General features: G+C 44.2%; 1 protein-coding gene across 3 annotated transcripts in view; it reads left to right on the top strand.

Moving 5' to 3' along the window:
* Positions 1–21,387, top strand: part of LOC132393483 (beta-1,3-galactosyltransferase 5-like) — a 90,223-nt gene that overhangs the window by 46,425 nt on the left and 22,411 nt on the right. Inside the window, exon 1 of one of the 3 annotated variants that reach the window (XM_059968774.1) lies at positions 11,664–12,219. The exons of 1 other annotated variant lie outside the window; for it this stretch is intronic. The gene's annotated coding sequence lies outside the window, so the exon portion shown is untranslated. Of the gene's footprint in view, positions 1–11,663; positions 12,220–21,387 lie in introns of those variants that run through there. One more of the 3 variants, XM_059968773.1, reaches the window with a different exon arrangement.

The following is a 21,387-nucleotide window of genomic DNA, read 5'->3' on the forward strand; positions in this document are numbered from 1 at the left end:
ACTCAGAATATTCAGATTCAGCTCCACAAATGCAAAAATAATTTCTCGACTTGCTAGAATTCACACCCCTGGAGGAAAAGTCCTTGACCTCGACGGAGTCTAACTTAGAGGCTAAAGAACTGTCTGAAGCTATAACTAACAAGAAGGGAGGGAAAACTCCTGGGCCCGATGGAATTCTGATTGGAATATATAAAATCTTTAAGACTAAACTAATACAAGCAATGCTTGATATGTAGCCATTTCCCCCCTCTCTTAATACGGCAGCAATTACACTACTGTTAAAACCTGGAAAACCACCATCCCTCTGTGGACCTTTTAGGCCAATCTCACTTCTGAACAATGATTTCAAAATTCTCTGTAAGATATTAGCTAGGAGGCTGGAGCCACTTTTGCTAAAAATGGTCCACCCTGACCAAAATGTATTTGTCAAAGGAAGGCAGGTCTTCCACAACATTTGAAGAGTGCTTAATATACTTTATGAAAAGTCTGGAAGCTCTCATAGTGCTATTCTGTCACTGGATGCTGAGAAAGCCTTCAACAGAGTGGTGTGGCAGTATCTATTTAAAGTTTTAGAAAGATTTGGTATAGAGGGAAAATTTCTAATACAGCTTTTTTATTCTAACCCACAGGCTGAAATTTTAACTAACGGGCTTTTTTCAGCACCTTTTAAACTCCAACGGGGAACAAGACAGGGCTGTCCCCTATCTCCCCTCCTGTTTATCCTGGCCATTGATCCACTTGCTATGGCAATTCAAAAACAGGCTAACATAGCAGGAGTTATCCCACAGAAGATATAGAACATTGCATAGCCCTGTACGTGGATGACATAATTTTGTTTTGCTCCAACTTGAAACAAACATTACCTGCCTTAATTGACCTGATAAGTACTTCTGCAGGCTATAAGATAAACAACAACAAACCTGCAATATTATTCATGGATAAAGATGAGAAACTCAATCTCTCACTTCAAACTCCGTTTATGGTGTCAGAACAGGGTTTTATTTATTTGGGTGTTAAAATTACTCCTATTGATGAAATTACCCCAACTAATTATAACCCTCTCACAGACTCAGTTATTCAACTTATAAACAGATGGACAAAATTGCCCACATCTTTGATTGGACACATAAACATTCTAAAAATGTCAATTTTACTGAAGTTCCTGTACCTTTTCCAATCCATTCCACTTTCTCCTCCATCATCTTTCTTTTATTTATTAAAGAAATTTTTTTTCTAATTTCTTCTGGAATAATTGACGTCCAAGACTCAGACTTCCCCTGTTATCTCTGCCATATGATAGAGGTGGCATACAGCTACCAAATCTTACACGGTATTTCTGGGCGGCCCAAATTAGAGCAGGGGGTCACTCCCCTACTTGGGTCTCGATGGAATCCCAGTCGATCAACATCCTTCTAGAACTATATACGTATTCGCAGATAAGGAAAAACTGGTCAAACAAACTAAAAGCCCCTTCTTAAAAAAGATACAATAATGGTTTGGCACGATGCTCTTGCGTATTTGGGAGAGGCATCATAGTTATCCCAGTTCACTCCTATTTTTGGTAATGATAGCTTCCAGCCCAGCAGAGCAGACCCTGGCTTTAAAACTTGGTCAAGTCGAGGCATGGCTAAGGTGTCTGATCTTTATAATGGCAGTACATTTGTTATTTGAAGAACTCAAGGCCACATATGGAATTCCAACAAAACACTTTTTCTAAATACCTTCAGTTGCGAAGTTTTATTGTGTCCAGGCAAGGCAACAGTTTGAAACGCCCTCCTTTATCTACCCTAGAAGACATCACTCTGAAATTATCTGAAGCTAGGGGACATGTGTCTGTATTATACAATTTGTTTGCAAGTAAATGGAAAGAGTCATCAAATAACATACTACAAGCATGGTGGACCGACTTGCATGAGAATCCATCAGAAAAAGAGTAGTCAGAAGCTTGTTCTTTAGTTCAAACCCAATCAGTGAACACTCATTCTAAATTACTATAATACAAATGGATAACCAGACAGTACATTACTCCAGTCAGATTGCATGAAACCCCAACATTCCAGACACATGCATTAGGTGTAATCACCAGAAGGTGCTTCTGTTCCATTGTATGTTGGAGTGCCCCCAGATAATCTGCTTCTGGAAGAAGGTGCTGGATTTGATTAGTCAGATTTTTGGGAAAAAAGTTGCCCCTTGATCCTAAACTATGTATTCTGAACATTTATCCAAAGGTCCTTGTAACCTCCAAAAAATGTAAGGTCTCTGCTCAATATTGTTTTTTTGGAAGCCAAACACTGCAGAGCCTACTTATGGAAGAAACCAACATCCAGTGGATGCTCACAATGGCTGAAAGGACTAGAAAAGATAAGCTACATCACAAAAAACAAGTATGGCAAATTTCACAAAATCTGGGATATTTTCTACAAGTTTCTGGAGAACAATATTCAGGATGATGAAAGTAACAAACTGAATTGACTGCTTTTTTAATGACAGGGTGTTTGCTTTATTAGTGTGTTTTTTTTCTTTGGATTTCTTATGTATTTTTTTCCCTTTTCTTCAGCTTTGTTGTATTTTCAAACCTATGGATGATCTAAAGTGTTTTCTTTAAATTCTGTAAGAGCAATAAACAGATATTTTGAAAAGAGAAGCAACCCTCTGAACAACGCACAACCCATCCTGTCAGGCTGCACCAAAACTAGATGTGGCCAAATGTGGCCTTTACAGAATCTTCAGAACTGGTCTGTAAACTGCGATTCTACCTCCCATTCCCATACAAACGTGTCAGTCCATGTTGAAGAACAACACCTTATGATCTGTCTGGGTAGCCTCCAACCTGACAGCGCAGGAACATGGATTTCTCAAATTTCCTCATTCCCATTTCCCTCTCTCACCTTACCTGCTCATCACTGCCCCCGCCTCACTGGTGCTGCACTCCCTTCCCTTTCCTCCATGGTCTTCTACCCTCTCCTATCAGATTACCCCTCCTCCACCCTCTATCTCTTTCACTAATTCACTAATCAACTTCCCAGGTCTTCACTCCACCATCTCCCCCTCTCCCGGTTTCACCTATCATATTCCCACCTTGTGCTTCTTCCTCCACTCCCCCCACCACCTAGCTCTGACTTTGCATCTTTTTTTCCAGTCCTAATGAAGGGTCTCAGCATGATACATTTATTCCTTTCCACTGATGCTACCTAACTTGGAGTTCCTCCAGCATTTTGCATGTGTTGCCTTGGATTTCCAGCATCTGCAGATTTTATAGTGGTTGCAAATATATTATCCTCGGAACACTTCAGATTTCTACACAGCACCCAAACTAAGCTGCAACTTTGTCTCTGCTGCATCTTTAAACATAGAATATATATTATTTTACCAAATCCAGGGATATATTTATGTATAGAATATAGAACTTTGGTCCAGTGTTAACATGGAAAACACAGAAACATAGAAAACCTGTGGCACAATACAGAACCTTCAGCCCACAATGTTGTGCCGAACATGTTCCTACCTTAGAAATTACTAGGCTTACCCTTAGCCCTTTATTTTTCTAAGCTCCATGTACCTATCCAAAAGTCTCTTAAAAGACCTATTGTATCCGCCTCCACCACCATTGCTGGCAGCCCATTCCACACACTCACCACTCTCTGAGTAACAAACCTACCCCTGACATCTGCTCTGTACCTGCTCTCCAGCACCTTAAACCTGTATCCTCTTGTGGCAGCCATTTCAGCCCTGGGAAAAGGCCTCTGACTATCCATGACCCTCATTATCTAGTACACCTCTATCAGATCACCTCTCAATCTCCGTCGCTCCAAGGAGAAAAGGCCGAGTTCACTCAACTTGTTTTCATATGACCTGCTCCCCAATCCAGGCAACGTCCTTGTAAATCTCCTCTGCACCCTTTCTATTGCTTCAACATCCTTCCTGAAGTGAGGCAAACAGAACTGAGTGCAGTACTCCAAGTGGGGGTCTGACCAGGGTCCTATATAACTGCAAAATTGCCTCTTGGCTCCTAAATTCAATTCCACAATTGATGAGGCCAATACACCATATGCCTCCTTAACCACAGAGTCAACCTGCGCAGCTGCTTTGAGTGTCCTATGGACTCAGACCCCAAGATCCCCCTGATCCACCACACTGCCAAGAGTCTTACCATTAATACTATATCCTGCAATCATATTTGAACTACCAAAATGAACCACTTGTCACTTATCTGCATTGAACTCCATCTGCCACTTCTCAGCCGAGGTTTTGCATCCTATCAATGTCCTGCTGTATCTTCTGACAGCCCTCCACACTATCCACAACACCTCCAACCTTTGTGTCATCAGCAAACTTACTAACCCATCCCTCCACTTCCTCATCCAGGTCATTTATAAAAATCATGAAGAGTAAGGGTCCCAGAACAGATCCCTGAGACACTCCAATAATGACCGACCTCCGTGCAGAATATGACCCATCTACAACCACTCTTTCCCTTCTGTGGGCAAGCCATTTCTGGATCCACAAAGCAATGCCCCCTTGGATCCCATGCCACCTCACTCTCTCAATAAGTCTTGCATGAGGTACCTTATCAAATGCCTTGCTGAAATCCATATACACTACATGACTTGGGGTTTTCCTGAATCCTGCCTACCAAGGCCTTCTCATGGCCCTTTCTGGCTCTCCAAATTTCCTTCTTAAGCTTCTTCCTGTTAGCCTTATAATCTTCTAGATCTCTAACATTACCTAGTTCTCTGAACCTTTTGTAAGCTTTTCTTTTCTTCTTGACTAGATTTATTACACTCTTTGTATACCATGGTTCCTGTACCCTACCATAACTTCCCTGTCTCATTGGAATGTACTGGTGCAGAACTCCACACAAATATTTCATGAACATTTGCCACGTTGTTGTGGTCACTCTCACCAAAATCTTCCCCCACCAAGAGGTCTGCCACCTGACCAAGTTCATTACTCAGAACTAGATCCAGTATGGCCTCTCCTCTCGGCTGGTCCACATACTGTGTCAGGAATCCTTCTTGAACACACCTGACAAATTCAGCCCCATCTATCTCCCTTGCAGTCAGGAGGTGCCAGTCAATATGAGGGAAGTTGAAATCACTCATAACTACAATCCTGTATTTCCTGCACCATTCTAAAATCTGCCTGCTTATCTGCTCTTTGTTTGGGGGCTTATAGACTATTCCCAGCACAGTGATTGATCCCTTCCTATTTCTGACTTCCACCCTCTGTAGCATCCTCCCTTTCTACAGCCGTGATACTATCCCTGACCAGTAGTGCCACTCCCCCCTCTTTTCTACCTCCCATCCTATTCCTTTCAGAACACCTAATCCCCGGTACCTGCATCAGCCAATCCTGCCCTTCTCCAGCCAAGTTTCAGTAACGGCCACAAAATTGTAGTTCCACGTACTGATCCATGCTCTGCTCATCCCCTTTATTCCCAATACTCCTAGTGTTGAAATAGACACATTTCAACCCCTCTGAATGGCTATATTTATATTTTGTCCCCTGCCAACTCAGAACACATAGCATCATGCCCTTGACCTTCTAGTCTAATCTCTGCACTTACATTCTGATTCCCACCCCACTGCCTAACTAGTATAAACCCCCCCCAACAGCTCTAGCAAACCTGCCTGCCAGGATATTGGTCCCTTTCCAGTTCAGGTGCAGCCCATCCTTTTTGTACAGATTAGACCTTCCCCAGAAGGTATCCCAATGATCCAGAAATCTGAACCCCTGCCCCCTGCACCAACTCTTCAGCTACACATTCATCTGTCATAACTTCCTGTTCCTACCCTCTCTGTCTCGTGGCACAGGCAGCAATCCTGAGATTACCACCCTTGAGGTCCTGCTATTTAACTTCTTTCCTAACTCCCTATATTCATTCTTCAGGACCTCATCCCTACTCCTATCTATGTCATTGGTCCCCACGTGGACCACAACATCTAGCTGCTCACCCTCTCTCCTGAGAATACTGAGAACTCGATCCAAGATATAGCAGACCCTGGCACCAGGGAGGCAACAGACCATCCAGGATTCTCCATCTCTCTAGCAGAACCTCTTATCTGTGCCCCTAAATATTGAATCCCCTATCACTACTGCTCTCCTCTTTTCTCTCCTTCCTTTCTGAGCTGAGGGTCCAGTCTCGGTGCCAGAGACATAAGGTGACTGACAAGAAATCATAAAGTAGTGGAGGTGGGGAGTGTGGGTTACTAGGTTAGTGGGTGAAGTGTTGATCAGCATTACTGTTTTGTTTGTGGTACTAGGAAGCCAGGTGTACGTGAATAACACACACAGGAGATGCAGAGATGAGGATCAAATGTGCTGGTGTTCATTTTACTTGCAAAGCATCTACCCAGAATGGTCTCTCACCTTATGTTCTATACATATCCCACTCCTTCTCCCCCCCCCCCCACCCTTGTTTTAAAGGTTTCTCACCTTCCTGTACACAGACTAGTTGTTGAACTATTAACACTGAATGAAGTTGTAAAGAGGGTTTCTTCTTTTTTGTTAACTAGCAGGAATGCTAATTTACTGATAACGAGAATGGTATTCCTTTGTAAACCAAATGAGGATTAATGTTCTTTCTTCTGAGTCTGTAAGCTTTTGTTGACGGGCTTTTGGGCAGATCGGCGCGAGGGGGTCGAGAGAGAGGACGCAATGCTCTAAGCTGGGCGAGGATCGGACCCCAAAGGGGGGTCTGAGGCCGGGAGATTCTCCGAGGACGGGGGGGGGATGAAGCTAGATGTGCTTGGTTGACCACTCGGAGGGTCCTGAGCTGTTTGGAGAGTCGAGGAGTTCGGAGGGGAGCGAACGGTGGCCAGAAGACTTCAGTAATTGAGCTCCAACGGCTGTGCATGAAGTGGTTTGGACTTTGATAAGTTTGGCGCCTTTTCTTTAATTTTCTCTTCATATATACTGTATCGTTATTAATCACTTAGTTATAGTAACCTTTATAAATTGTACTCATTTAATCGCATATGGTGTACTGTCTGTTTTTGGGCGAGGCGGGGACATCACACAGCATCCACACCAGCTGATTACCCAGTTTGCTCCCCCTAGATAAGAACGAGCTGAGCGAGCCTGAGGCGACCCAGGGAGTTACATTGTGGGGTGCTCGTCCGGGGTTGATTTCTGTGGAAGCTGTGTGATCACCCTTGTGGTGAACTATGTGCCTGTCGGGACACGCCCCTGCTGACTGCTCCTGTGGCTCCTCCCACAGGCCCCTGTATAAAGGAGACCTGCGGCCTGAAGATCGGCCTCAGTCTCCAGGACCTTGTATGATAGACACTCACTCCTGGTTCCTTCTTCCAGTCAATAAAAGCCGATATCTCGCCTACGTCTCAGTGTGAGTTATTGATGGTGCATCAACCCTCTTTAAATTGTGTCTGCGGCGAAGAGCTGGTGTGCCTTTGTGGGTGTGCGATTGCTGGTTATCGCGGTGTGTGTGTTGGGTGGGGTGGTTGCTGTTGGTTGACGAAATGGTGGTGGGACCATGGGCTGTCCGTACTGTTTGGAGAGTGAGGAGTGACAGGTTGGGATGTTTCAGCAGTGGTGAGCTCCGCCCAGTTATTGGAATAATGTCCAACCCTAAAGGGGCGGAAGCGTGGGCGGAGCAGACCCCTCAGTTATTGGGTGAGTGGCAGTGCTTGGCTGAGGGAAAGCGACAGGGACGGGTTGAAAGTTTGAGTAGGTGGGCTGGTGACTTTGTTAGAACTGTCGGGCGCAATTACCTCGAAGTGACCGCTGCCAGTTCTGGGAAAGTGTGGGAAAATGCGTGTGGTTCGACTGGAAGTCAAATGCCGCAGCTGGGGGGCTTATTATATCTGTGGCAGGAGATTGGTGGGAAGTTTTTAGGGTATCCCTTTTTGCCTAGGGGGGCAGATAAATTGCTTGTGGTGCCAAGGGGATCTGTCAAGGGGATCAGTTGTTCCGTTGATTCGAGAGGTGTCGGGAAACTTAGAGGAGGCCCAGTGGGGGAACGGCTTGGGGTCTCTGGGGGAGCACGTTCCCAGCAATGTACCAAGGAACTCATTTAATCGCATATGGTGTACTGTCTGTTTTTGGGTGAGGCGGGGACATCACACAGCATCCACACCAGCTGATTACCCAGTTTGGCGGGGCCGAAGGCTGCTCCCCCTAGACAAAATGAGCTGAGCGAGCCTGAGGCGAACCAGGGGGTTACAAAGTAATCATCAAATTCAACCAGCAACAAAAAACATTTTTTAAACAGGAGAAGAGGGTAGACTGCCTCTATTCCCAGACCTAACCCTGGGGATTATTCTGTCCCATGTGCTGAGTGTTAGTCACTTAAAAGTTCTAAAGCTGAAAAGTAAAATTTATTATTAGAGTACAAGCATTTCACCACATACAACCCTGAGATCCTTTTTCCTGCAGGCATACTCAACAAATCTACAGAACAATATGGCATTGGAGCTGTACTTAGCCACACAGTCACAGGTGTACAGTGAGTGGAGCGGGGGCTAAGCACACATCACTGTAGTGCTACTGTGCTGATGGAGACTGTGGAAGGGATGCTTTTACCAATTCAAACTGACTGGGGTCTGCAAGTGAGGAATCCAAGATCCAATTGCACAAGGGGGTTGTGGTAAACTACATATACCTGTCTGGGCACACCCCCCCCCCACCGCTGACTGCTCCTGTGGCTCCTCCCACGGACCCCAGTATAAATGTGATTGAAGCCTGAGCCCTGGCCTCAAGTCTCCAGGATGTAGTATGGTGGTCAATTGCTGCTTGTTCTTTCTTCCAGCCAATAAAAGCCTATATCTCGCCTCATGTCTCAGAGAGTTATTGATGGTGCATCAGGGGTATTGAGATGCAGGTCTTGGAGTTTACTGATTAGTTTTGAGGGGATGATGGTATTAAATGCTGAGCTGAAATCGATAAAGAGCATCCTGATGTATGCATCTTTGCTGTCCAGCTGTTCCAGGGTTGTGTGAAGAGCCAGTGAGATGGCATCTGCTGTGGACCTGTGGCTTCGATAGACAAATTGGAGAGGATCCAAGTTGCCACTCAGAAAGTTGCTGATATGTTTTAACATCAGCCTCTCAAACACTTCATCAGTGTGGTGTACAGTAAGTGCACTGGGCGATAGTCATTGTGCCAGGTTACCATGCTCTTCTTGGGCACCAGTATGAATGAAGCCTGAGTGAAGCAGATGAGTACCACACACTGCCGATGCGAGTGGTGAAGATATCCGTGAACACACCAGCCAGTTGGTCAGCACTGGTGTTCGGTATTCGGCCAGGTGCTCCGTTGGGACAGGGTGTTTTCCTGGATTCACTCTCTTGAAGGCAGCCCACACATCCTCTTCAGATAATGAGCCCAAGGGATGATTGGTAGATATGGGGGTGCACGATGGTTCCTCCCTGTTCCGGTGGTCAAAGTGAGCGTAGAACACATTGAGCTCATCTGGAAGTACTGTAAAGCTCTGCTCTCCTCCATGTCGATAGATTTAACTTTGTAGGACTATAGCATTCAAATCCTAGCACAGCTGTTGAAGATCCTTCGTTGATTCCAGTCTAGTTGAGAATCTCCACTTCACCCATGAGCAATGTTCCCTCTGTTTTTAGTAGTCAGTGTACAGAAAAACAACAAAATAACACACATATTTAAGTCACTCAGTTATTTTTTTCTCTCTCTCCTGCCTTAAGCATTTACCCATTCTTTGTAAACTCAATCTAGACTAATAGAACTTCCATCCAATTGATAACTTTTGATTCTCATTAACATATCCAAATGACATTCACCTAAACGGTTTCTCAGCTTATTTTTGAGTTGATTCATTAGGCTAAAACCTCGCTCACAGTCCGCACTAGACGCAAGAAAGGTTCCCCCAGTGTCCATCAACTGTGCAAGGTCGCAAAACTGCTCATTTTGAAGTGCAAATGCCACCATTTGAGCAAAGTTTGAAATCAGTTTGGATTTAATTTTTTCTTGCACGGAAAACTTGAAAATCATTAATCTGTCTAACTATTACAGTATTTTCAGCTAGAAAATAATGATACTTAGACATAAGGCATTAACTTGTTCATCGCCAAATGTGAAATTTACAACGTGAACACAGTCGCCAAAGATGGCTGCCGTCGTGATGCAATTGTACAAACCGGAACTTTGAGGTGATTAGTGATTTGCTTGTGGTATTTGAAAAATCGACTAACTAGTTAACAGAAACATTTAGCTAGAAGATTATTTTCAATAAGTATAATTATTAATTACATTATTTTAGTACGTACATTAGTTTACTTTGTGCGCTGGTTGAAAAACGTGCATGCCGTGCACAGTTTAGAGGGAAATTGCAAGGTGGCTTTCTGGAGATCTCACCTCTTGTAGCATTATTAATCTCCAGATTTGAATGCCTCTAATCAGGCTCTTAGCAAAATCCAGATTTCATGGATCATCTAGGACTTCTGATTGGGGTAGACCCTGAATGTTTTCATGGGGACACACTCATCTACAGCTGTTTTGGTAAAAAAAATTATTAAACAAAATATACTTTATTCCAAAATAAAATTATATACAATAACCATTCAAAGACTTTCAATTCTTTATAGTTGGTACCATTACTGTCCTTACATTTTCAAAGTTCTAATGTTTTGCCACCCACGTGGCACTTTGTTCTTTCATATTTACATTCAGGGGGTATACCCCCAACTCCCACGGGAGAAGGACCCTAGACTGTGGTCCTTCCCCACCGGCCCTTGCGGTGGCTGCTCCGAGTTTGATTGCGTCCCTCATTGAGGCACGTACTGCTGCAGCCGAGAATGTGCCAGTCGGCAGCATTCCCTCAGCATTCCCTCACGGACATCTCCGTGTGCTGGTTGACCATCAAGTTTCGGGCCGACCAAAGAGCGTCTTTGACCGAGTTGAGGATCTGCTAGCAGCACCAGATGTTGGTGTCCGTGTGCGTCCCCGGGAACAGCCTGCAGATCAGAGAGTCCTCTGTTACGCAGCTGCTGGGGATGAACCTCGACACCGCCCTTTCCATCCTCCTCCACACCTTCTCCGCGAACCCCCAGTGTGCAAAGAGGTGAGTCACCGACTCCTCCTCTCTGCAGTCCTCCCGTGGGCAGAAGGGTGTGGAGGCGACGTTCCGGGCGTACAGGAGGGATCGGACTGGGAGGGCCCCTCCTTGGTGCCTGTTGTTACAACCTTGGTGAGGTCATTCAGATCCTCAGATGAGTGCCTGAACCACCGCCCAGTCCACTCCGAGACCTGTACTCTGCCTCCCGCGACCTCCTCTTAGTTGACCGGATCTCTGGAGCTTTGATTTTTAGGCCCTGTCGGTATGCAGATAGTAGGGGTACAGCCAAGTGGTCCAATTTGCCCAACGATAGGCATTCCCCATCATGGTGTAGCAGTGACCCGATGTAGACTGGGAGTCCGCTTCGCCAGGCAGACAAGCTCCGTCCGGCAGAACAAGCGGGATCTCCCAGTGCCCACCCATTTTAATTCCACTTCCCATTCCCATTCTGATATGTCTATCCATGGCCACACTCCAGGTTGGAGGAACAACACCTCACATTCCGTTCGGGTTGCCTCCGACCAAAATCGATTTCTCAAACTTCCGGTGATGCCCCACCCCCGTTGGGGGCGGTTTCTTCTCTGCAAACGACTGCCCACGGTGTTGCGAGTTCTTGCTTTTCTCTAGGTGGTGAATACACATTGCTGACCCTGGCTCGCGTACTATATTGTCAACAGGAGATAATTCAGAGAGCACGGAATGTCACGGTTACCACTGCGTACAGTGCAGGACCTGCTTGTGCCACCACCGAGGCAGGTTCTGTCTCCCTCTCCAATTTGTTTTATTTGATCGTTCCGTTCTTTCTACCGTGCCTTCAGCGGATGCAAATAGATTTTTCGCGCCATTGGGAATAAAACGGCAATAGCAGGCGAGGACTTGTCATCTCATCGCCAGCTGTTGTGTTTGTGGCACTGGGGAGTCGTGTGGCCGTGAATAAAGCGAGACGCGCAGAGGTGAGGAACAAACGTGCCGCTGTAGATTTCACTTGTAATCACCTACCGACAATACCCTCTCACATTACGTTCAGTGCCTAACACACTAGGGTTGCTCGACAGCAACCTGTAAGGATCAAAATCTACACGAACACGTACATTGCTCGGGGAAAGCAATTGCTTCTGAGCGTGGTGATTTTGCCTGGATGTTACGTAATCTCCTCCCCGACAGGACGGGACAAACAGGTGGGGAGATCGTTCATGCTGTTACAAGTCTTTTTCCGGCAACTTTCTGTCTACATATACGTACATCCTTGGTGGCGGATAGGTTACACATGAAGTAGTAGTTGCTGTCTCGTTATTATATAATTTTGTTATACGTAGAGTATTATGGTATATTTCATGTGTGCTTGCGTCTCAAATGGTTCAAACATAAAGCTTATACTGAGATCTTACATTAACTAGTGAGAAACATTTGAAATCGTTCACTCTGATAAGTTCACCCAGAAATACTGTGACAATTATTTTACTTCCGATGTTGCATTGCAACACAAGATTGTTTTCTTAATCTCTGAATTTCTGATGTAATGCTTTCCGCTCATCCTGCTAACTGAGCTTCTTTCTTAGCATCCCGGGAAGAGTGAGATGATTAACAATTGACCTTTCTTTGTGTGGCCATAGTGTACCTACTTTGATCTCATGCGTTTCATTAAATTTAAACGATTAATTTTAAATCCAGCCGCAAACCGCTTCCTGGATGCGCGCGAAACGTGTTTTAAGTGTCCTTATTCAGATATTAAATTCACACTTTTCTACAGCATTATGATGATGCGAACTCAGGGTACATAAAAAGCACATTTGCGTAGCTCTTAACTCTACCTTGAAAATAACAGTCAAGTAATGTAAATTTCGCCCTGCCGTTTCATAGAACATTATATATCAGATCATTGCTTCATTGGTTTTATTTTTTCTCATTCTTTAGAGTTCTCCTTATCGTATCTAATTTCTGAGGCAATGCCCACAACAAGCAGGATTCCAACCTTTTTAATTCCAAACACCATTCCCATTCTGATAGGTCAATTCATGGCGTCCTCTACTGCTGCGATGTGGCCACTGGCGCCCTTTCTTATCTCTGGTACAAGATGATTAGCGCGTGAGAAGAGATAGAAGGGGCCCAAAATAGGGAATGGAAGATGAGTGAAGCGGTGGGGGAGAAATTGCTGGAAGTTTAAGAACTTGATGTTTAAGCCTTTCTCTTATTGTCCACTCTCCCCACCTATCAGTTTCCTTCTCAATCCTTTGCCTTTTCCACCTATCAGCTCCCAGCCTCTTACTTCATTCCCTCTCCCACCCACTTAGCTTCACATATCACCATCTACCTTGTAATCCTTCCCCTCCCAAAAATTTGTTATTCTGGTTTTTCCAGTCCTAATGAAAGGTCTCATTCTGCAATTTTGATTTTTTTAAAATCTCCTTTCTATAGATGCTAATTGACCTGCTGAGATCCTCCTACATTTTGAGTGTGTTACCAGGATTTACAGCGTCTGCAGAATCTTTTGTGTTTATCATTCCAAGGAAACTGCATAACAACTAGTTTGCAATACTCCAACAGGTATCAATACCTCACCTTGGTCAGGAATGCAGTGGAATGCAATTAATAATAATTGTTAATTATTATTAGCAATTGTCCTGTGCTACATGTGGGGCAATGTGCTGGAATGTGGGGCAATGCTTAGGGGCTGCCCCTGCACATCATCAGATTGCATTGGTTGACAGAAGTCACCTATTTTTCACTTATGTTTCAAAGTGTATGTGATAAATAAAGTAAAAATATAACTGAGCTCACACTGGAGAATGAAACAAAAACTTGCTGTCATAAGGTAGGCATTGAGAGAGGACCCAAATGCAAGACACAGACACTGAAGTACGAAGGAAAATGGGACCTGGTGTGTCAGAAAGCAAGGGAAGTTGGGGAGAAACAACACTGGACAAGACTAGGATACAGGGCCCGGGCTAAGACTAGACTAGGAAAGTGGGACCTGGATGAGGAACTAGGAACTTGGAACCTGGACAAGGACTCCGAGCCAGAGACTGGACAGGGACCCGGGACCTGGGTCTTGACTCGGACTCAGACTCCGGATACAGGCGAGGACTGGACATGGGGGCAGGACGCGGGACTGAAGGGCTGGACGAGGACATGAAGCTCAGACTTGGTCTTGGTCGAGGGAGAGCAGCCTAGGTCGAGGGAGGGCAAAGCAGAAACGGGGAGAGGCTTAGCTGGCCCTGGACGAGACTAGGACAGGGCCTGGGCTACGGCTTGGACTTGGACATGGACTGGAAACCTCCTCGGAGCCTTGGACTTGAGCACGGGAACAACAGGACACAGAGCCGGGGCCCCTCCTTAGGGACAGGACGTAGGGCCGGGGCTTTACACAGAGTCAGGACCCCTCCTTGGGGACAGGACATAGGGCCAAGACTCATACACAGACACCAAACATGGGGACACAGAGACAGTTCTAAGCTCAATGATAGATGGTTCCTTCTGTTGGCATGGCAAGGCTCTGGTCTCACTCCAGCAGCTGAACTTGACGAGAATACAGGTGAGGACACAGGCAAGGCTTCAGGCATGGGTAGCAGAAAGAAGGGGAAGGGAAGGGAACAGTCCAGCCTCAGGGTTACAGCAAAGACAGCCTGGCTTACCCAACAGAGGCAAGGCCAGGGAGGGACAGATCCAAATGCAGGGTAACAGCAAAGACAGCCTGGCTTACCCAACAGAGGCAAGGCCAGGGAGGGACAGATCCAAATGCAGGGTAACAGCAAAGACAGTCTGACTTACCCCACAGAGGCAAGGACAGGATACTGACAAAACAAACCAGCAGCTACACTCAAACCCAGGGCCACTTATATTCCCGGCCCTAAAACGAGGATCAGATGCCTATGATTAAGCCCAAATGACAGCCGGAAGACCCGGAGTCCGGAGTCCACAGACCAGACCGTGAACTGGAACGCGGACTTTACAGTTCAGACCATGACACTTTCCTTATCAGAAAAGCAAGTGGTATGTTGACTTCTATTGCAGGAGTATTTAAGTGCATAATAAAGACATAATACTGAAATTATATACTGCCATAGTGAGAATGCATCCTGCTCCATTAACCTAAAGAAGGATTTACAGTGAAGTCTATTAATCTGGCACACTCTGAACTGGCCAATTTTTCTTGAATAATGTATGGGATTCCTATTAATTCCACAACACTGTTTTTTATTTTCAAACATACATATTACACAGTAAAGTAATAAAAAATAAGTTTAAAGGGAGTGTAGGAACAAGGCTCTACTTTAGCTTAAATGGAGCTTTGGGAACAAACCTAATGAGCTTAAAGGGGATGTATGGAGGGTCAAAAAACAGGGTCTGTGAGCTTAAGGGAGGGTGTCAACTTGTTGCTCAGTGAGTTTAGAGGCAGTGCAGGGTGTGTCAAGGACTGGAGGATGGTTAAATTTTTCCATTTATTCAAGAAGGGCAGTAAAGATTAAGTTTGGAAGCCAAAGGCTAATGAGCCTTACATCAGAAGTTGTTGGAGGAGATTCTGAGGGACAGGATATACAGTATGTTCACTTGGAAAGGTCATAAGGTATAGGAATAGAATTGTGATGCCCCAATTAAATTGAATAGCACCATCCGGGAAGCTTAGTAAACATGCAGGTTACGGTAGATCACCATAAGGTAAAGGAGCAGAATTATGCCATTCAATCTACTACACCAGTTGATCATGGTTGATTTATTTTCCCTCTCCAGGGTCAGTGTCAGGGATGTCTCTGATCGCGTGCACAGCATTCTGAAATGGGAGGGTGAGCAGCCAGATGTCATGGTACACACCGGTACCAATGATGTAGGAGGAAAGAGTGAGGAGGTCCTGAAGAGTGAGTATAGAGAGCTCGGTAGGAAGTTAAAAAGCAGGACCTCGAGGGTGGTAACCTCAGGATTGCTACCTGTGCCACGTGCCAGTGAGGGTAAGGATAGGATGCTCTGGAGGATGAACACGTGGCTGAGGAACTGGTGTAGGGGGCAGGGTTTCAGATTTCAGGATCATTGGAAACTCTTCTGGGGCAGGTGGGACCTGTACAAGAGAGATAGGTCATACCTGAACTACAGGGGGACCAATATCTTTGCAGGGAGGTTTGTTAGTGTTATTCGGGGGGGGGGGGTTAAACTAGATTTGCAGGGGGATGGGAACCAGAGTGCCAGAGTAGATAGTGGAGCGGGGCTGAAAATAAATAATGTTAAAAATAAATGATGTTAAAGTTTCATGCAAAGTCACAAGTAGAAGGGTTGTGTGTGGTGTTTATAATCTTCTGAGGTGTGTCTATTTCAATGCGAGGAGTATTGTGGGAAAGGCTGATGAGCTGAGGGTGTGAACTGACATGTGGAATTATGACATTGTAGCCATTAGTGAAACTTGGCTACAGGAGGGGCAGGACTGGCAGCTTAATATTCCGGGGTTCCTATGTTTCAGATGTGATAGAGGCAAGGGATGAAGGGTTGGGGGGCGGTATTACTAGTCAGGGAACATGTTACAGCAGTGCTCAGGCAGGACAGATTAGAGGGCTTGTCTACTGAGGCCATATGGGTGGAGCTGAGAAACAGTAAAGGTATGACCACATTAATGAGGTTGTATTAAAGACCGCCCAATAGTCAGCAAGAATTGGAGGAGCAAATCTGCAGAGAGATAGCAGGCAGCTGCAGGAAACATAAAGTTGTGATAGTAGGGGATTTTAATTGTCCACGTATTGATTGAGACTCCCATACTGTTAAAGGTCTAGATGGGTTAGGGTTTATAAAACATGTTCAGGAAAGTTTTCTAAATCAATATATAGAGGTACTGACTAGAGAGGATGCAATATTAGATCTCCTATTAGGAAATGAGTTAAGACAGGTGACAGAAGTGTGTGTAGGGGAACACTTTGATCATAACATCATTAGTTTCAACTTGATAATGGATAAAGATCGATCTGGTCCTCAGGTTGAGGTTCTATACTGGAAAAAGGACAATTTTGAAGAAATGAGGAAGGATCTAAAAAGCGTGGATTAGGACAGGTTGTTCTCTGGCAAGGATGTCGATGCTAAGTGAGAGGCATTCAAAGGAGACATTTTGAGAGTACAGAGTTTGAATGTTCCTGTCAGGATTAAAGGCAAAGTGAATAAGGATAAGAAACTTTGATTCTCTAGGGATATTGGAACTCTGATAAAGAAGAAGAGAGAGATGTATGACATGTATAGGAAACAGGGAGCAAGTAAGGTACTTGAGGAGTATAAAAAGAGCAAAAAAAAACAAGAAATCAGGAGGGCTAAAAGAAGACATGTGGTAGCTTTGGCAGACAAGGTGAAGGATAATCCAAAGAGCTTCTACAGGTATATTAATCGCAAAAGGAGAGTAAGGGATAAAATTGGTCCTCTTGAAGATCAGAGTGGTCGGCTATATATGGAATCAAAAGAAATGGGGGAGATCTTAAATGGGTTTTTTGCATCTGTATTTACTAAGGAAACTAGCATGGAGGCAATGGAAATAGGCAAACAAGTAGTGAGGTCATGGAACCTATACAGATTGAAGAGGAGGAGGTGCTTGCTATCTTGAGGCAAATCAGAGTAGATAAATCCCCAGGACCTGACAGGGTATTCCCTCAGACCTTGAAGGAGACTAGAATTGAAATTGCAGGGGCCCTGGCAGATACGTTTAAAATGTTGGTATCTAAGGGTGAGGTGCCGGAGGATTGGAGGATAGCTCATGTTGTTCTGTTGCTTAAAAAAGGCTTTAAATTATAGGCCGGTAAGTTTGACATTGGTAGTAGGTAAATTATTGGAAGGAGTGCTAAGAGATAGGATCTACAAGTATTTAGATAGACAGGGACTTATTAGGGAGAGTCAACACTGCTTTGTGTGTGGTAGGTCATGTTCAACAAACCTATTAGAGTTTTTTCGAGGAGGTTACAAGGAAAGTGGATGTTGTCTACATGGACTTCAGTAAGGCCTTTGGAAGGTTCCGCATGGGAGTTTAGTTAGGAAGATACAGTCGCTAGGTGTACATGGTGAGGTAATAAATTGGATTAGACATTGGCTCAATGGGAGAAGTCAGAGATTGGTAGTGGAGGATTGCTTCTCTGAGTGGAGGCCTGTGACTGGGATCAGTGATCAGGGATCAGTGCTGGGTCCATTGTTATTTGTCATTTATATCAAAGATCTGGATGAAAATGTGGTAAATTGGATCAGCAAGTTTGCTGGTGATACAAAGATTGGAGGTGTAGTGGACTGTGGGGAAGGTTTTCAAAGCTCGCAGAGGGATCTGGACCAGCTGGAAAAATGGGCTGAAAAATGGCAGGTGGAGTTTAATACAGACAAGTGTGAGGTATTGCACTTTGGAAGGACAAAGCAAGGTAGAACATACAAGGTAAATGGTAGGGTACTGAGAAGTGCAGTAGAACTGAGGGATCTAGGAATACAGATACAAAATTCCCTAAAAGTGGTGTCACAGGTAGATAGGGTCGTAAAGAGAGCTTTTGGTACTTTGGCCTTAATAAATCAAAGTATTGAGTATAAGAGTTGGAATGTTATGGTGAGGGTGTATAAGACATTGGTGAGGCCGAATTTGGAGTATTGTGTGCAGTTTTGGTCACCGAATTACAGGAAGGATATTAATAAGGTTGAAAGCGTGCAGAGAAGGTTTACTAGGATGTTGCTAGGACTTGAGAAACTGAGTTGCAGAGAAAGGTTGAATAGGTTAGGACTTTATTCCCTGGAGCATAGAAGAATGAGGGGAGACTTGATAGAGGTATATAAAATTATGATGGGTATAGATAGTGTGAATGCAAGCAGGCTTTTTCCACTGAGGCTAGGGGAGAAAAAACCAGAGGTCATGGGTTAAGCGTGAAGGGAACATTAGGGGGGGGCTTCTTCGCACAGAGGGTGGTGGGAGTGTGGAACGAGCTCCCAGATTAAGTTCTAAATGCGGGCTCACTTTTAACATTTAAGAAAAACTTGGACAGGTACATGGATGAGAAGTGTATGGAGGGATATGGGCCAGGTGCAGGTCAGTGGGACTAGGCAGAAAAATGGTTCAGCACAGCCAAGAAGGGCCAAAAGGCCTGTTTCTGTGCTGTAATGTTCTATGGTTCTCTCACCTGCATTCTCTTTCCTTCTCCACATAATTTTTGAAACCCTTACTAATCAAGAACCTACTGTTATGTCCTATACATTTCCTAGCTTGAGTTTCCTCTTTAATTGCAATTTCCTGGGACATCTGCAATTACCCTTTCATTCCCAACACCTGCTGAGGACTGCTTAAAAACAAGGGCACTCCCACTCTCCCTCTTCTCTCCTCCCTCTCCCTGCAGCCAGCACTACCACACCACATATCACCCTTTTCCCCTTTACCTTAACTTTAATTTGATAAATGTATTTTATTTTTATTTCCTGTTGTGGCCTGACTCCTTTGTTTTACTTCCCGAGAGCTGAGGTGGTAAGACTATCACCCTCCAATTTAAATATACCCGAAGAAGAGTCAGCATGGTTTTAAGTGGCAGACTTCATACTTCACAGATCTGGTTATGGTTTTGTTTGGGAGATAATCATGAAAACTGATGAAGGTAATGTGGCATGGAGTACATAGGGTTCAATAAGGATTTTGAAAAGATCCTGCATGGTGGGCTCGCACATAAGGTCAAGGTGCAAGAGATCCGATGCATTTTAGCAAACTGGATACAAAATTGATATAGTGATAAGAGGCAGAGGGTAGTAGTGGAGAAGGATCTTTCTGTCTGGAAAGCTGTAACCAGTGATGGACCAGAAAGATCAATGCTGGGTTAGGTTTAATAGATATAAATTACTTGGATAGGAAATTAGTTAAGTCTGATTTAGTCTGATTAGTTAAGTTTGCAAATGACACAAAAAGTGGTTTAGTCATAGACTGCAAGAAAAATTCTTCTGTAAATACAATGGGAGATAAGCCATTTGGAAAATTAGGCAGAGCAGTGGCAGATGTGCTCCAAACGTGTGACATAATGAGTTTTGGAAGTCAAATCTTGTAGGACATATAGAATAAATAGCAGCAACCTTAGAAGAAGGGGCAGGCAGAGTGACCTAGGGGTGTAAGTCCTTAGCTAACTGAAAGTGGATAGAAAAAGTAAGTTAGCAAGTGCACAGTGATAAGGAAGTTAGTATGCATGCCTACTTTCATAGATAAGAATTATTTTATGAAAATAGGGAAGTCATGTTGCAGCTGTACATAGCATTGGTTAGACTTATTTTGGTTTATTTAGAGGCCACAGGCTCAGAATAGAAGGACATATAGCTGAATCTGTGGAATTCATTGCCTTGAGAGCCATGCCACATTTAAAGCAGCGATTAATAGGTCTTTAATTAGTAAGGGTGTCAAAGATTATGGGGAGAAGGCAGGAGAATGGAACTAAGTCAGCTATGATTGAATGCTGAAACAGACTCGATGGGCTGAAAAGGGTAATTCTGCTCCCATGTCTTATGAATATTATGTATGGTTCTGATTGCCACACTTTAGGAAGGATGTGATAGCATTAGATAGAGTGCAAAAGAGATTCACCAGGATGTTGCCTAGTATGGAAGACTGGAGTTATGTGGAGTTTGGGTAGGCTGGGTTTATACTGGCTGGAACCTACAAGGTTGAATGGTGATCTTATAGCAGTTTATAAATTATGAGGACATAGATAAGATAGATTAAATTTCTTGTTTTTTTGACAAGGCAGTGGAGTCTGGAAGTAGAAGACATGGGTTTAAGGTAGCAGTGCAGTGTAAAACACAAAAAAGACTGAAGTTGCAATAAGGAACAAAATAAATAATGCAGAAGAAGAATATTAAGGTAGTATTCATGGCTTCATTGAGTGTTCAGAAATCAGATAGCAGAGGGGAAGAAGCTGGTGCTAAAACATTGAATATGCATTTCAGGCTCCTGTACCTTCTCCCTGATGATAGTAATGAGAAATGGTGAGGGTCCTTAATGAGGGATACCACCTTCTTGAGGCACTGCCTTCTGAAGATGTCCTCAGTGTTGGGGATTTTTAAGATATTCTTATTGCCTTTGAGAAAGCATTGTTGAGCCACCACATTAAAATGCTCAAATAGTGAGGGTACTGTTTTGGAAGATCTGCACGCATAAATTAGCACAAAGACACAGTGGGCCAAAAAACTTTTTCTGAGATGTACAACTCTACAATAATATTGAGTATAGAATTCCAGGATTCTGACTAACCATTACGGAATGGGAGTCAAATTACAGTACTGTGCAAAGGGCTTAGGCATATATTTATAGCTAAGGTACCTAAGACTTTTGCACAATACTGTATTTGTCAATGTGGAGCAGAGAGTGAGTTTGTAAATCTCGTGGGGGAAAA

The sequence above is a fragment of the Hypanus sabinus genome, chromosome 4 (genome assembly GCF_030144855.1).
Source record: "Hypanus sabinus isolate sHypSab1 chromosome 4, sHypSab1.hap1, whole genome shotgun sequence".
NCBI lineage: Eukaryota > Metazoa > Chordata > Chondrichthyes > Myliobatiformes > Dasyatidae > Hypanus > Hypanus sabinus.